This window comes from Rhinatrema bivittatum, chromosome 3 (genome assembly GCF_901001135.1).
Source record: "Rhinatrema bivittatum chromosome 3, aRhiBiv1.1, whole genome shotgun sequence".
NCBI lineage: Eukaryota > Metazoa > Chordata > Amphibia > Gymnophiona > Rhinatrematidae > Rhinatrema > Rhinatrema bivittatum.
This window is the reverse complement of record NC_042617.1, coordinates 385,237,716-385,253,383: the sequence shown is the minus strand read 5'-3', so window position 1 is coordinate 385,253,383 and position 15,668 is coordinate 385,237,716.

Sequence of the window (15,668 nt, the reverse complement as noted above, 5' to 3'; positions counted from 1 at the left end):
CGCCCCACCCCTTTTTTTCAAGCCCCAGGACATACGTGCAAAATAGGCTCGGCGCGCGCAGGAGCAGGTTTTCGCGGTTACGCGTGTAATATACGCATGTAACCCTTTTAAAATCCGCCCCTTTGTGTGGTGCCATTTCTTTGGTTAAATTTGTAAGCATAAAAAAATCAGCAAATACACACGTTAAACCAATGTTCAAAGTGAACCTACATATATACTGTAAATCTGCTCTGAAAATGATCTCTCGGAATCTACCTGCACAAGGTACACCTGCACATGCTCCTGGATGTTGACACATATGCGGATGACATCCAGTTCCTGATTTTTAAGAAGTCAAATATGGTGACAACAATAATTTGTTAATCAATGTTTGGTTAGGATATTTTATTAGATGTGTACCATTAAATTGGTATTGAAAAAGGCAAGAACAGAAATCCTTAGTATAGGTACGAATTTTGAAAAGTTAAGAACTTTGAATGTAAAGCAGAACTAGTAATAGATGGTTTTGATATTTCAGATAAGGTTAAAAGTTTATGAGAAGAGCTGGATTCCAGTTTTTCTATGGAATCTTAGGGTTAGCAGGTGGCATATTGTGCTTACTTACAATTGAAAGCAGTTAGACAGTTGAGGCCATTTTTGGACTCCAATGCATTGAAGACAGTAGTTGCTTCTTTAATTTTAGGAGCACTGAATTACTGTAATGCTCTGTTGGTGGAGGTGCCAATTGCTATGTAGGGATCCTGTTATGCTGTGTAAACCGATGTGAAGGCTTGTCCGATGTGTCGGTATATAAAATTTAATAAACCATTAAATTTAATAAACCATTAAACCATTATTAATACTGGATAAGAATTATGCTATTTGGTTTGGAGGTAGATTTGTGGTTTCTTGGGTTTACACCTCCCCCATGTGGAGGTTAGCCATGATAGTGTTCTCCGTGTTTTCTAGAGAGATTACCTTTTTACCCTCATGGATCATAAGAACATAAAAACATAAGATATGACATAATGGGTCAGACCAAGGGTTCATGAAGTCCAGTATCCTATCTCCAACAGTGGCCAATCCAAGTCACAAGTACCTGGCAAGTACCCAAACATTAAATAAATCCCATGCTATGAAAGGTGGCAACAAGCAGTGGATATTGCATATTGATTGGACTTCTCCTCTAGGAACTTATCCAAATATTTTTTAAACCCAGCTACACTAGCTGACTTAACCACATTCCCTGGCAACAAATTCCAGAGCTTAATTATGTGTTAAGTGAAAAAAAAAAAAATCTCCAATTTGTTTTAAATGTGCTACTTTCCAACTTCATGGACTGTCCCCTAGTCTTTGTATTATCCGGAAGAGTAAATAACCATTTCACATTTACCCATTGAAGTCCTTTCATGATTTTGTAGACCTCTATCATATCCCCCCTCAGTGATGTCTTCTCCAAGCTGAACAGCCCTAACCTCTTTAGCCTTTCCTCATAAAGGAGCCTTTCCACGGCCTTTATCATTTTGGTCTCTCTTCTCTGTACTTTCTCCAGTGCAACTATATCTTTTTTGAACTGTGGCATCCAGAATTGCAAACAGTATTCAAGGTGTGGTCTAACTACTGAGCAATATAGAAGCATTATAATAACCTCTGTATTATTTGCCATTCCCTTCCTAATAATTCCTAACATTCTGTTTCCTTTCTGACCGCCACAATACACTGAGCTGACAATTTCAATATAATATCAGTTATGAGGCCCAGATCTTTTTCTTGGGTGTTAACTCCTAAAATGGAACCTAACATTGTGTAGCTACAGTATGGCTTAATTTTCGCTATGTGCCACACTGTGTACTTGTCCACATTTCATCTGCCATATGGACGTCCAATCTTTCAGTCTCACAAGGTCCTCCTGCAATTTATCACAATCTGCTTGTGATTTACTTACTATGAAAAAAATGTTTCAACTGCAAATTTGATCACCTCACTCATTGTACCTCTTTCCAGATCATTTATAAATATATTAAAAAGCACTGATCCAAGTACAGATCCCAGAGGCACTTCACTGTTTACCTTTTTCCACTGTGAAAGCAGACCATTTAATCCTACTCTTTGTTTCCTGTCTTTTAACCAGTTTGCAGTCCACAAAATGACATCACCTCCTATCCCTCATGAGAGGCTTCTTAGAAGCCTCTCATGAGGAACTTTGTCAAACATCTTCTGAAAATGCAAATGCACAACATCTACTGGTTCACCTTTATGCACATGCTTATTCACCCTTCAATAAAATGTAGCAGATTTGTAAGGCAACACTTCCCTTAGGTAAATCAATGCTGTCTGTGTGCCATTAAATTATGTTTATCTATATGTTCTGTGATTTTATTTTTTATAATAGTTTCAGCAATTTTTCCCAACACTGAAGTCAGGCTCACCAGTCTATAGTTTCCTGGATCATCTCTGGAGCCCTTTTTATATATCGGGGTTACATTGGCTGCCTTCCAGTCTTCAGATACAACAGGATGATTTTAATGATAGGTTACAAATTACTTTTAATAGGTCTGAAATTTCATTTTTGAGTTCTTTCAAAACCCTGGGAAGTACACCATTTGGTCCGGGTGATTTGCTACTCTTCTGTTTGTCAATCTGGTCTACTATATTTTCCAGGTTCACCGTGTTTTGGTTCAGTTCTTCTTAATTGTCACCATTGAAAACCATCTCTGGATTGTGTGTCTCCTCAACATCCTCCTCAGTAAACAGTGAAGCAAAGAATTGCTGTCTTCTTTTTGCTTTCAAGGATGGAACATGTTTTAAGTTGTGCTCTCATTTTGTTTTAGATGATAGTTTCTTTCCACCCTCTCATGCAACCTTTAAGTTGTTTAAGTTTCAAGTGCCAAATCTTCTTGAGCTCAATTAAGTTGTTTTGAGTTTCTCTTCTAACTAATGGAAGAGGTTCCCTTCTAGCAAGTGGAACCTGACTTTGCCAGACTCCAAGAAGAGGATGACTTCCAGTCAACCTGAAGAAACAAAGAAGGAGACAAGGAGAGAAGGAGAGAAAATGTACCACATCCATGGCCCATGAATATCTACTGTACTGAAGACTGGGAGAAAAAGTAGTAACAGATATCACCCTTGATAATGCAGGAGGAATTAGAAGATACAATAAAAGACTAAGCATTTTAAAAGTACATCTTTGATACTTCAACTACCATGACCAGGGCCGGTGCAAGGGTAGTAGATGCCCTAGGTGACTTCTGTCTTGCTACTGCTCATCCATCCATCCCCCCCCCCCCCCGCATGCATGTTATAAAATTGGATGTACATTTGTGCGCGCCAGGTAGCGCGCACAAATGTACTCCATGCACGTAAAATTAAAAATCTGCCCCTATATGTATCTTTCCCTTGTGACATTGTTAACAATAAAAATAATACTGGGCCTTTATCTTTTATTTCTGCCGTGAATTGTAATGAGCAGTGTGTTGCACAAGTGAGCGTGGTCTGTCAGGTGTGTCATGATGGGAAAAAGGTTGCAAACCACTGGTCTAGGTTACTGACATATATATTAAGAAGGGAAATACAGATGCCATTTTTCTTCAGGAAATCCATTTACAGCATAAGAAACGATCAAAATTATCAGAAATGGGTTTTACTATGGGAACCTTCTCCCCTACGATTGAGAAAAGGAATGGGGTAATTATTTTAGCCAGGAAGCCACTTGATATGAGTGTGTTCTTTCAAGAATCAGATTCAGAGAGCAGGTGGGTTCTTGCCGGGGTCTCACGATGGTAAAGGCACTCACCTTTTTCATAATATCTTTTTGAAATTGCATAGCTAGGTGTAGTAAGGTGCATGTGTGTTGGGGTGCATGCAAACCACAAGAGGAAGGCTAACTGGTAAGGAGCTGTGCGCAAAGTGTCTATGTCACCACATTGCAATGCCACTTTCAGCAAGACAGAAATGGAAGGTGTCCAACTACAGCACTATCATATGGGCAAAACTCTTGCTAAGCATGTTCAAGTTATGCAAGTGGTAAATCCTGTGCTGGCTTGGAAGCTATAGCATGCAGGTATTTCATGTGATTAGCCTTTAGCTGTGACATGCCTAACCAAGACCATTAATACATGCATGCATGGCAGTAAGACCAGGACTGGATCTACATATGCAGTCTATGTGTATGCTGTTGCAATTACTGTCACTAAGTGCTGAAGCTGTGGTGTGACCTCTGTGTGGCCATGGCCATGTGTAAGCAGTAAGCAGACCCAATACTGGTGTAGCACCTCACATACATATGTTTCAGAACTTTGGGATAAGGCTGCAACCAGCCTATTCAGTCACTGAAACATTTAACTGTGCACCTGTACCTTTCACATATGTGTTCTTAAGGTTCACATTTATTTAACATTTATAGCATTTCAACAGCTGCAGCTCTCGATGCTCCAGGAGGAGCTGGGGTGGGAGCACATTGGTGCACCTATGTCACACACTTGTGAGCAATAGCATGGGGTCTGCTGGGGAGGGCTAGCAAGGCACACCATGCTAACTAGCCCACAAGGTATTATGCAATACGTGCCTCTTTTGGTGTCACTATCAGGAAGAACACATGGTGGCAGCAACATATCTTTCATGTAATCATTACTTGCAGCACAGGTTTTGCAGTACAGTCTACTGCTGCATTGTGAAGACAAATGGTGAGTTGGCATACGTGCTTTCTGTTACACAGTGACCTACACAAGGTAGCAGTGTGATAAAGACGTGGGAAGGAAGAACAAACACAATTCTGAACTACCTCCCATGGAAGGGGAAGTTGTATAGTGAGGCCTATCAGGCAAAGTAGCATTATATAAGGTTTTGCCAAACTGGTTGTCCTTCAGCATGCTATCCTGGCATCGTACAGGTTGGCAAATGCCCTAAAAAGGTGGGACATTGCCCTCTTATCCATCGACCAACTCCTTCTCAACTTAACCTAGCCCTGAACCCCAAAAAAACTGAACTTATGATCATCTCACCTCAAGCCATCAACCCCCTACCCATTCTCTCAGCCAACTCACCCCCCGCCCCCACTTTCTCTCAAACCGTAAGAGACCTAGGTGTCACACTAGACCCGCAATTCAACCTTCAGAAATTTATCACCTCCACCCTTAAAGACTGTTATTTCAAACTACACACCCTCAAAAAACTTAAACCCATCCTGCATTACAACGATTTTAGAACCGCCCTACAAGCCCTCATACTATCCAAAATAGATTACGCAAACTCTTTACTCCTAGGTCTTCCGAAGAACAGCACTGCCCCCCTTCAGCTACTCCAAAACGCTGCCGCACGCATATTAACTGGCTCCCGTAGAAACGAACACATAACACCAGTTCTTAAACAACTTCACTGGCTCCCCATTACCGCCACAATTCAGTTTAAAGCCCTCACCCTCATACATAAAGCCATCCACAATCCCAACATGCTATGGTTCTCAGACAGCCTACACATCCGTCCCTCTTCCAGACCTACTAGAACACCCTACACAGCAAATATTTACACTCCATCGCCCAAACCTTTTCACCTAACCTCCACCAAGCAACGTGCTCTATCCCTAGCTGGACCCTCACTATGGAACTCCATTCCCACCCAACTACGCCTTGAGACATGCTCCAGAAAATTCAGACAAAATCTCAAGACCTGGCTCTTTACTCGAGCCTACACTCGAACCTCCCTACCTATCTCCCATCACCAACCCACCTACCCTCCACTCCTCTCCCCACTCCTTCTCACCTCCCCCTAAGCACACCCTTGATCCCCCCTCCTCCCCTCGCCCACCAAGTATTTAACCGCTCTACCCACCTCGTAACGCCCCTCCCTGATTATTTCTGTAAATAAGTTCACCTGTATATAATGTTTTCATTGCATATATCTATCCATTTTATATCGCTTGTTTTCTCCCCCCCCCACCTTCCCTGCTACCCAGTTCGCCTATCAGTTCTTTGTAAAGCCCAATTGGCTACTTTATGTTACATGGAAACCGATGTGATGTTATCCTAACGAATGTCGGTATACAAAAATTGCAAATAAATAAATAAATAAATCTGGGGGAAGATCTGAACGTACCTCCATTGTTACTCCATGTTGTACAGCAAGATTATGGAATAAACAACAGAGCATCACTATCTTTGCCACTTTGGGTGGAGCATACCTTAAAGCTCCACCCGATTGTCCAAACAGCGAAAGAGACTTTTGAGAAGTCTGAAGGTGCATTCAATTACACATCGCATAGCACATAAGGCATCATTGTACCTCCTCTCTGCTGGTGTGCTTGGTATAGTGATGAGGATGAGAAGCCAGGTCCTGCAACCGTACCCAGAATCTCCTGCAGCAATGCGAGATTAAAGGGGTCAATCAGAGTATTGTCATTTGCGATGTGATTGCCAAAATACATGATCCAGTAAGACTGTATATGGTTGCCTGTACCTTTTCTGAGCCTTTATGGGTGATTTCTGTACCCTATGTGCCTATCACATTGTTGTAGGCCAGTATATGTGGTGGCTTAATGTAGCATTAAGGAGGTCAGCTATTCAGAACTACTACATCACATGTGTCTATTGGAACTATTGCGTGCCATGCCCTCACAAACCAACAAATGCTACTGTTGTGTAGCATGCTGTCAAGCATGAGGAGATATATATGAGCTGCCACACCTGTTCTTTTTTTTTTAATTTAAATTTGTATTGATTTCAAAGCTGATAACAAAGCATTAACATCTTTGTTCAGAAATAAAAGAAACAAAAACATAACAAAGAAAAATATGAAGAATATGTGTATATGTTTATAGGGTCCACAAATCTCTAAACAATAGGGGAGGAGTGTTTTAAGGAGCCCAACAAAGGAAACTTTAATATAAAAAAAACAGAAACGGCAATAGCATGTCAAGCCTACCCCTGATATGCCTAAGATATAGTACTCTCTAAGGGAGATGAGGTAGATAACAACCTTTTTCGAGAATCCAGAAACTGTTTGAGTTGTTCAGGAACAAAAAATATAAATGTATCATTATTTAACTTAATGATACATTTGCATGGATACCTTAACTGAAAAGATGCTCCGATGGACTGAGATTCCTGACGCAGTGTCGGAAAACCTTGTCTCCTCTCTTGGGTGGCTTTGCTAAATCAGGGAAAATGTGAACAAACTGACACATGAAATTAACTCCCATGTTTTGAAAGTAATTACGCATAACTAAGCCAAGATCCTGCTCTTATATAAATGAGACCAAAAGTGTAGCTCTTTCAAGGATCTCCATAGTGGAAGATTCTAGGAACTCCGTTAAGTTCTCAAATTATTAATGACTGCACATTCTGGACATCTTTCACTTTTTCTTCCAGATTCTGGATCTTATTTGAATGATCTGTAAATTGGGAGTTATGTTCCAGTGTCAGAGCGTCCAACTTTAGAAATAGCTGAGTTATTTGAGAAGAACAGCCCTGAAATGCAGGGCCCAACGGGGCCACAATTTCCCAAAGAGAGTCTAATCTCACCACAGCTAGCTTGGGAGGTGGGGGAAGCAAAGGCAAATGTCCCAAAGTCACATCAGATACCAACGAAGGCTGTACATTCAATGTTGAATTTGAAATGAGCTCACTTCTGCCTGGATGATCAAGGCAGGGAGTAGTAATCACAGCCTCCAATCCCACACTCACTGCCATCGAAGTTGGATTTCCAACCACGTGCTCTGTGGCAGCTCCCTCAGTAGCAGATCCCGCATTAACCAAAGTCAGGCCTGCAAGCACTGAATCCGGAGGTAGGGAAGGAGAAAACGCCAATGGTGTCCTTAAGGCCAGGGGTACTTAAGGATATCTCCCCAGATGAAGAGGAGGTTCATCTTCCAAGTCCGACAGTGGGGACCGCCACTCCTGTTGAGTAGGTTGTAGCGAGTTCACAAATGGTACGCTGCCCTTGAGGAAGAGAAGATGCCGAGGGAAACACCCGAACTTTCCCCTTTCGCTTAGGAGGCATGTCATCAGCAGGAAAGCAATAATCAGGATCAGAGCTCTGGGCAATGTGAAATATGGCTACTGACTTGCTGCCATCTTGACTCCTCCCCTGCCATACCTGCTCTACCTGCAAATTCCATACCTCATGGTGTGAATGCAAATGTCTGTGGTAAAGGTGTACTCTGTCTTGCCTAGAAAACCTACTGAAAGCCCATACATATGGAATATGGAAGGCCACCAACATGCACAGGATGCTGCCAATAGTATAGATGTGTGAGTCTATACAGAAACAGTCTGTGACAATCTTCCTCACACCACTGTACGGTACCGCATGTGATGGTGCTGTGCCACCAGTGTGGACAGTTAAAGCTTGTGAATCACCTGTGATATAAAAATGGGACCCAAGGGAGGATAGGAATTGGCCATTTAGCTTATGAAGACCTTCTAAGTATATAGTGCCTGCTTACTCAGTTATCTTTACATGATGTGCATTGTTTACATTAAAGTTTGCCATGCTGTGAAGCATGGGGATAAAAAGCCATGGCCAGGGCCAATGGCCTGCATATGTGAATCTAACAGCCACTTGTCATGCCACCAATCCTTTGCTCCCCTGCTGCCACCACCCATTTGGGTAGCATTAGCCACAAACAAATAGTCAAAGATGGAATAGTGAAAGAAAATTCTGTCTTACCTAGGAGCCAAGCATCACTGCATATGCCAGCCACAACATTTTCAAAGAAGGCCGATTGGCTAAGTATAAAGGAATCGTAAGCAGCTCCCAGGAAACTGGGCATGATGTCAAGTATGCGCATTCCAGCGTCACAGACCACTTGCACGTTGATGGAGTGGAAGAGCTCTCTGTTGCGGTATGTCTCCAACCTGAAACGGGGTGGAATGATGGTCACTTGAGTGCAGTCGATTGCTTCGACAACATTGGGAAAGTTTGCAAAGACATGGAAACCTGTCTTCAAGTCCATCAAGTCCTGCCTGTCTTGAGGAAATTGAATGTAGTGAAGAATGTGGTCAGTTACTGCTTCAATGATCTGATTGAGACAGTGTAAGAAAGTGCTTTGGGACATTTCCCCGCCACCCCTACTGTGGTTTGAAAGGAGCTGCTTGCCGTGAAATGCAGCACAGCCAACAGTTTGATGAGGCCAGGCACAGCGCAGGACCTTGCACCGACAGATCAAGATCCCTTCAGACGTCTTCATATAATTCCATGATTGCCCGAGAGCTGAGCCAATATCTGCTAAGCACAAAGTCCTCTGGCATGCCCAGCAAGGAAGTTTGCCGAGGAAAGATCCGCTCCCTGTAAATCCTGCACCACAGCTGCCTGCGTGCATGACGGTGGCCCATGCCCACAGGCCACGGAACCCGTGGCTTTGTGTGTGCTGCTGGTACTTCCCTAGGAGGCCTTGGAACAAGCCCTGCCTTTTGTTGAGGTTTTTGGGGGTTCCACGTGTTGTCGTCTGCAGCGAGTGTGATGAGGCATCCAGTATGCTGTGACAATAACAATTGCAAGAAACAATATGGCTTTGGGAAGGTAGAGCAGGTAAAAGCAGGTGTGTTTTTACTGGGCCTGGAAGGCCTGGTAGATGTGTCCTTGACCATAGCTTCTTTTATCGCATTGCGTGGTGCACAATATCATGCGTAATGCTTCCTTTTTCCACCATACCGCCCCCCAAAAAAGGTGGTTGTTTCCAGCGATAGATCCCGCGATAATGTCCGATACTGTATCGCATGCCACGCTAACTGACCCCAATTTCCATTAACCCCACCCAAACTCCTCCTCTTGAATAATAATTTCTATTTTGCATACCCAATCTGCAATGAGCTATAATGCGCACGATAACAGCTTAAAGCAATTTGAAAAATGACCCAGTTACATAGCCAGCTATATTTAAATATTGGCCCCACACTGCTTTACACATATAAACACTCATGCAAAATACCACCTTAGATGTACAATCATTTCCCTTCGTACACTTTTCCTATATGCAGTTTCTCTCTCTGATGGATGTGCACATTCGACCACACTTCACCTGTTCATATATTGAAACCTACCGAGCTGGCATTAGACTCATAGGGGGTGCAGGGCAAAAAAATTAAGGAGTAGACCCAGCCAATGCCAGGTGCCATGAAGCATCGCCTCAGTGACATTGCTCAGGTTTGCTGAGGGGCCTCTTGAGGCACTCTGTACCTGGGCCGTCGTCCTGCTTCTCCCTGCCAAATTCCCCTTCAAAACATAGTCCTACACATCTATGTGAAACATACATAAATATCCATCTTCTTTCACACATAATCAGTAGCCTATTCTTCATGTACTTATATTGGTCCTGATTTTGCAATTTATTTTTATCCAGTGATGTTGTATTACTGCTTTTTTTTCTTGGTTTAAGCATGTCGCAGACCTTAAATCTTGGAAGAAATCTAAATGATGTAATAACATTGACAGGTAATGATCCAGCTATGGTTTCAAGAAATCCTTATACATAAAAGGCATAAGTATGTTTAATTTTGCCAGTACTTCTGATTACACAATATAGCCAAAGCAAACTCAAATTCCATGTTGTTTATGAACAGTAAATCCCACAGTGGTGCATGATATCCAGATTGAGGTCACCCTATTACGTGCCGCTTTTTGTAACAATAATTTTCTATTCCTTGAAGATTTATCACAGTACTATTCTGATCCCAAAACTTTTCAGGATATGAGCCAAAGAATGCATATCAGTTACTGATGTCATTTAGATTTTTTATGAGGCATTTCTCAAAACTTCCGGGATAGCTTTCAAGGTTTCTTTCTGAACTAAAAGATACTGCTGTCTTTGTTTACACAATACTATGTCAATTGACAAAATAATACAAGTGGAAATAGATGCTGACATTAAAAGTTGACTCTAAATTTATGCCATGTAAGTAGGAGGATAAGCATCAACATTCAGCTTCTGTGATATCATATGATTAGACTCAAATGGAAGCTAGAAGGATATAATAACTCTATACTAGTGCGTCATATGCCAGAATATCTGGCAGAGTATTTAATATTCAAAATAAGAAAATAAGCACATTGATGAATGTTGAGGTCAAAAAGCTAAAAGTCGTAGTGCTGGTGATGACAGATAAAGCAAAGGAACCCTCAGAAGTATAAAAAGGGAATATGAGTCAGATATTCCATACTTTGTCAAACCACACACAAGAAAATAAACCAGATGCATTACTATATTTTACTTTTTATGAAAAAGGATATGTTGCTATAGTTCCAGCTCTAAGCACTTGTCAGCATCAGTCAATTTTTCCTCTAGATTTTATTGTGAGGGGGAAGAAGTTGAATTTTCATTCTGTGCTGAGGATTTTATTGCATTCTGAGGTCTCTTTCGAGCAAAAAGTCTAATGGTATTTCTTCTACAGAGTGGAATCCAACAAAAACGCACAAAAATCAAGGAGATATTCAAATCCAGAAGCTGCAATTAAATGGAATAGGCTTCCAGTGCAAGGCTCACCAAAGGACTTTCATCAAGGATTATAAACTTACATGAATGCTTGCAAAAACTGATCATGCTTCCCATTTACAGGCAGTATTGCATGCAATATATCTAGGAACTTCATTTTAGGTTTTTATTTTTTTTTATTTTTCCCAGGGGTTTATTGTAACAAGAGCAAAAAAAAGTAGAAAACCAGTGGAAAAATGTGACTCATTATTTTTCAGGGTACATATATTGAAGTTTATTTTGGTGCACAGAGGCCAGGACAATGAAAACAATATTAAGTAGATTTTCCCACTCATCCACCCAGCTGCATCTCTATCTCTATGCCCATCCGCTAGCATGTCCCTTTCTCTCCCCACATGTCTGAGAATTTCACTCTCCCCCTCTCCCCATTACAACAGCTTTCCTCCGTACTAGGGGTGGCTCCAGGCTTCTCCTCTCTCCTTCGGCAGCATGTGCACTGAGGCTCCCATGCTCTGCACGTCTGCTTTTGTGCGGGGCCAGTGAGCCTGCCGGGAAGTGCTTCTGGTAGGCATGGCCCACTTCAAATGCTGCACTGGTGGCACCAAGCAGCAGGCACTTTGGCTGCTTGGGGGAGGGGGAGGTAGAGACACTGGCCAGTGAGTGCTTTCGCTGGTGGATGGTGGGACTTGAAATGCTGCAGATGCTTAGGCCCATATTGTGTTTCCAGCAGTTGCTAGGGGCCTTGAGACACTGCATCTGCAGTTCTGGAGCTGCTCTTTAATTAATCAGCCTAATATTAGGGTGAAAATCAGTTTAAATAGATTATCACTCTTGGAAAAATCCTGGAATTTATGGGTGAAAATCAGTTTAAACTGAAAACGAAGATCCCTAAATATATCCAATTTCTTTAATTTCTATGTGCATTCATAGGGTTCACCATTTTACATAAATTCTTTATTCTTGCAGATTCCTGGTTCTTCTACAAAGTGAATATATACAGTACTTCCTCCCTCCAACCCTGCTGTTTCTTTCTCTAAAGTATTCCCTTCCTAGTCAAGTGACTTAAATGACTCAAGTTGTCTCTATAGTTGAGGGTTGGAGGGGATATTTCCTCCAAGACTGAGCTTCTCAACACTATTCTAATGTCGCAGAGGTCACTCCCATAGAGGCAGTTGCCTTTTTTTTTCCCTCCAGGAACCTACATACTTCACTGTAATGCACCTGAAGCACAGTAAAATGATTTTATAGAAATCTTTACAGCTAGTGTATGGTACCTTTCATCCTTCCATTTATTTTCTTTCAATTCAGCAAGTGCAGTAGCCCAAGAGAAAATGGGAACAGATCCCCTACATGAACCCCCCCATCCCACCCCTGACTCCAGGGGGCTGCCCCCTGCCTCTCGGGGGCAGCCGGCGGCGAAAGTGGCCCCGCCGGCGAAGATGGATGCCTGCACGGGCCCTCTGACACGATCGCTCCCGGGAGAATCCTTTACTGAGCTGCGGCCACTTCTCCTGTGTGCATTCAGGTGAATGAATGTGTGCCTGTGCGTGCAATTTGGCCGCTCAAGGCATGATGTCACACGCCAAATGTCACGGCGTGTGACGTCGGCGTTCACTAATAAGCGACGCCAAACGTAGTGATGCTCAAGGCGTAATGTCACACGCCAAACGTCACATGCCATGATGCCAAATGTAGTGACATCACGCCTTGAGCGGCCAAATTGCACGCACAGGCGCACATTCATTCACCTGAATGCACGCAGGAGAAGTGGCCGCAGCTTAGTAAAGGATTCTCCCGGGAGCGATCATGTCAGAGGGCCCGTGCAGGCATCCATCTTCGCCGGCGGGGCCGCTTTCGCCACCGACTGCCCCCGGGAAGCTGGGGGCAGCCCCCGGGAGGCAGGGGAGCCGTGGTGCGTCTCCGGAGGAGGGCTGCAAGAAAAGTAAGTTACACTTCACATGTTGTTTCGCTTTTCTCCTTTTTCGCTTTTCGTTGCTTCAGGAGGAGGGTAGAGAGGACTGGGCTGCCCCGGAGACCGGCACCCATGGATACGGCCAGGGCAGGTGAGCGAGGGCTGGGGGAAATTTTGCCGCCTACCCTTACCCCTGCCTCTAACGCAGGGGTAAGGGTAGGCGGTAAATTAGCAGGTTAAACGCGCGGCAAAACTGCAGGTTTAAAAAGCGATAATCGGGGCGCGCGTTATTGTATGGGAGGGAATAGCTAATCCGATCGTTTACATCTCATATACATGCCGCGGGTGGAAGGGGTTACCCGTTGATTTAAAGAGGCAGTAAGGATGGGTTAAAAGGATTAGTGAATCGCGGGTTGGACTAACGCGGCCAAATTGTGAGTAGAAAGCGGGTTAGAAGCAGGGTAACCACAGCCGCACTTTACTGAATTGACCTGCAAATTGGTAGTGCAATAATAATGGGAGATTTCAATTACTCTAATATTGAATTGGTAAATGTAACATCAGGACATGCTAGAGAGACAAGGTTCCTGGATGGAATAAATGTCCGCTTTATAGAGCAATGGTTCAGGAGCTGATGAGAGAGGAAGCTATTTTAGATCTAATTTTTAGTGGAGCACAGAATTTGGTGAGAGATGTAACAGTGGTGGGCAGTAGTGATCATAACATGATCAAAATTGAATTAATGATTGGTAGGGGGACAATAAGTAAATCCACAGCTCTAGCACTAAACTTTCAAAAGGGAAATTTTGATTTAAAAGAGAAAAATAGTAAGAAAAAAACTAAAAGGTGCAGCTACAAAGGTTAAGCGTGTACAACAGGCATAGACATTGTTAAAATATACCATCATAGAAGCACAGTCCAGATGTATTCTATGCATTAAGAAAGGTGGAAGGGAGGCCAAACGATTGCCAGTATGATTTAAAGGTGAGGTGAAAGAGGCTATTTTAGCCAAAAGCTCTTCCTTCAAAAATTGGAAGAAGGATCCATCTGAAGAAAATAGGAAAAAGCACAAGCATTGGCAAATTAAATGTAAAATATTGATAAGACACGCTAAAAGAGAATTTGAAAAGAATTTGGCCATAGAGGGAAAAGAACATAATAAAAGCTTTTTTAAATATATCTGAAGCAGGAAGCCTACAAAAGAGTTGGTTGGACCGTTAGATGATTGAGGGGTTAAAGGGGCACTTAGAGAATATAAGGACATCATGGAAAGACTAAATTAATTCTTTGTGTTGGTGTTTACTAAGGAGGATGTTAGGGAGATACCTATTCCGGAGATGGTTTCAAGAGTGATGATTCAGATGAACTAACGCCAATCACAGTGAACCTAGAAGATGTAGTAGGCCAGATTGACAAAATGAAGAGTAGCAAATCACCTGAACCAGATGGTATACACCCCAGAGTTCTGAAAGATATCAAAAATTAAATTTCAGATCTATTACAAGTAATTTGTAATCTATTATTAAAGTCATTCATTGTACTTGAAGTCTGTAAGGTGGCCAATGTTACCTCGATATATAAAAAGAGTTCCAGAGGTGATCTGGAAACTATAGACCAGTGATCCTGAATCCAGTGCCATGAAAAATCATGGAAACTATTGTAAAGAATAAAATCACAGAACATAATGATAGAGATGATTTAATGGGTCATAGCCAGCATAGATCTGCTTCATTTTTTTGAAGAGGTGAATAAATATGTGGATAAATTTGAACCTGTAGATGTGGTATATTTGGATTTTCAGAAGGCTTTCAACAAGTATCTCATGAGAGTCTTCTAAGAAAACTAAAAAGTCATAGGATAGGAGGAGATGTCTTTTTGTGGATTACAAACTGGTTAAAAGACTAGAAAAGGAGAATAGGATTAAATGGTCTGTTTTCACACTGGAAAAAGGTAAACAGTGGAGTGTCTCAGGGATATGTACTTGGACCAGTGCTTGTTAATATATTTATAAGTGATCTGGAAAGGGGTATGACATGCGAGGTGATCAAATTTGCAGATGACACACAATTATTCAGAGTAGCTAAGTCACAAGCAGATTGTGATAAATTGCAGGAGGACCTTGCGAGACTGAAAATTGGGTGTTCATATGGCAGATGAAATATAATGTGGACAAGTGCAAGGTGAAGCATATAGGGAAAAATAACATATGCTATAGTTACACGATGTTAGGTTCCATATTAGGAATTACCACCCAGGAGAAGATCTGGCCATCATAGTTGATATTACATTGAAATCGTCGGCTCAGTGTACTGTGGCAGTCAAAAAAGAAAACAGAATGTTAGGAATTATTAGGAA